Genomic DNA, 2655 nt, shown 5'->3' on the forward strand with positions numbered 1-2655 from the left:
AATCTTTGTTTCTCATCAGCACTTTAGATCCATGGTATGGGTATATCATCATCTATCTCCAGACCCAATCCTTTCGGCCCGAAGTTTCAAAGTCAGAACGTCGGCAAATTCGATTCCAGTCCCAACAATACAAAATTATCGGAGATACTCTTTATCGCCGTGGGGCGGACTTGGTTTTTTGACGTTGTTTAACTCACGAGGAGGTTGAAAGGGTCTTGAATGACTGTCACTCTGGAGCGTGTGGCGGTCATATGTCTGCGTATGCCACAACCCAAAAGATATTGCGTGCTGGCTACTTCTGGCCGTCCTTGTTTAAAGATTGTATTACTGCGGTCCGGAAATGCCACAACTGTCAAGTGTTTGATCGCAAGATGCGCGCTCCACCTGCTCCTCTCCACCCTATAATTGTCATTGGTCCTTTTGCAAAATGGGGAATCGATTTTATTACATGTAACCCTCACTCGTCCGGGGGGCATGCGTATATCATCCTTGCGGTAGATTATTTTACTAAGTGGGCCGAGGCGATGCCTACATTCGAGTCAGACAGCAAGACAGCTGCAATTTTCGTATTCAATCACATTATTACTAGGTTTGGTGTCCCACAAGCGATAATCACTGACCATGGGCGCCATTTTCGAAACGTTATGATGACAGAACTTACAGGCCAGCTTGGTTTGCGTCACGATAGCTCAACTCCTTATTATCCACAAGCAAATGGTCTGGTTGAGTCCATCAACAAAGTTTTAGTTATCATGATCCGACGAATCACTGGTATTCATCGGTCGAATTGGCACAACATGTTATTTTCCGCGCTTTGGGCGTACCGAACCTCAGTGAAAACATCAACAGCGTTCACTCCTTTCCAACTAGTTTATAGTTTGGAAGCTGTGTTGCCCATTGAATGTGAAATCCCGTCACTTCAAATGGCCGTCGAATTACTTCCAGCTACTTCCGAAGAAGAGAAGCGTTTATTATACTTAGCTCAATTAGATGAGACTCGACGTGATGCGGCATTGGCAATCGAGACTCATGCAAAACGTATGAAATCTCAGTATGATCGAAATGTGACCCCTCAAAATTTTTCGGAAGGGGACCTAGTGCTATTATATGATCAAGCTAACGATAAATTAGGTGCTGGAAAATTCGTTCCTATGTGGCATGGGCCCTACATTGTTAAGCGAAAGCTAGCAAAAGGGGCCTATGAGCTGGTAGACTTTGACAGGGACTCTTTGGGTAAACCTAGAAATGGACTTTACCTAAAGAGGTACTATGCTTAAATGATGGGTATGGAGATTTTAGTTAGGTTAGGTTTTTCTTTCTAGCTGGTGTGTTTGTTAGTTTAGACAGTGTGCTTAGCTTAGAAAGTGTGTTTTTCGTCGTGTTTTTCGTCGTTATTCTGCTTATCTTGGTTTTACGCTTGATGTTTGCAGATGTCGATGCCTCTCCAAACATACGTTGGATTTGCTGATGGTGCTTGTCGTAGTACATGGAATATCTCTTCCGCAGCTTGGGTGATCTATTCGCCCTCTGATGAGTTAGTTTCTATGCATGGGGTAAGCCTCGGTCAAACAACAAACAACATTGCAGAGTACAGTGCAGTGATTGAGTTATTGTCTGAATCTATTTCATTTGGGATTCGGAGTTTGATAGTGAGGTTAGATTCTGAACTCGTTGTATTACAACTTAATAGAGTGTATGCCATTAGAAATCCAGTGTTATTAAGGTTATTTTTGAGAGTGCGTCTCTTGGAACGTGAATTTGATTACATTGAATATCAGCATATTCCAAGGTCTTTAAATACATTAGCAGATGCAATTGCTTCTCGAATGTTAAATAGACATTTGCAATAATCATACATGTAAATTTAAAAAAATTTCATCATACATGTTTAACAAGATAAGCCGGTAATAATGATATATATAGATAGGAGTGTGTCAAAAATACATCGTCTTCGATCATAGGTTGAAAAACACCTTATGATCGGCAAAAATGATAAGTACAAAAAACCAAAATGTCACATGTGTCTACAAAAAACGACCATCCAATCACTGGTGATGCTCTCTATACGACACCACTGCACGAGCCACCCTACACAAGAACCTCCTAAAAGGTCCTGGGACTGCGACTACATAGCGCTGAAGTCTGATAGGAATATCATCTATAGTAGTCTCTAGTATGTCTACTGTAAGACGCTCTAGGTCTTGTTCCAACTCAGCTAGGGTCTCTGTGGCCTCATCCCGTGGGGCCGGTGCTGCTGCAACTGGTAGTCTCCTCTCGAAAGGCCGGAGATTGGCTGGACGACGTGGGCCTACATCTGCATTTTGAAAATTATTACTGTCAGTTTTGAGACGATATTAAAAACAAAAAAAATAGATAATTTAAAAACTTGTGAAAAATGAAGTACCTGTGTCATCCCATTGTTCTCCTGGTGGAAGAACCATGTCCAGATCTCCACGAAAATCAACTCCGGCATAAGGAAAATCCTGTATAGAAAAGATCTGGTCCTCCAACCAGTGAAAATACTCCGGAGTAAATCGGACAACCTCCGTGCCCTCGTCAGGATGACGGGCCATAACCGTAACCCATCGCATCAATTTAGGCTCTCGGGGAGGCCCAACCTCAACAGTGAGCTGCTGTGGGATCAGCATCGGAACC

Source organism: Pinus tabuliformis, chromosome J, assembly GCF_031772625.1.
Source record: "Pinus tabuliformis cultivar Carrire ecotype Pingquan chromosome J, CPIR1, whole genome shotgun sequence".
Taxonomy (NCBI): domain Eukaryota; kingdom Viridiplantae; phylum Streptophyta; class Pinopsida; order Pinales; family Pinaceae; genus Pinus; species Pinus tabuliformis.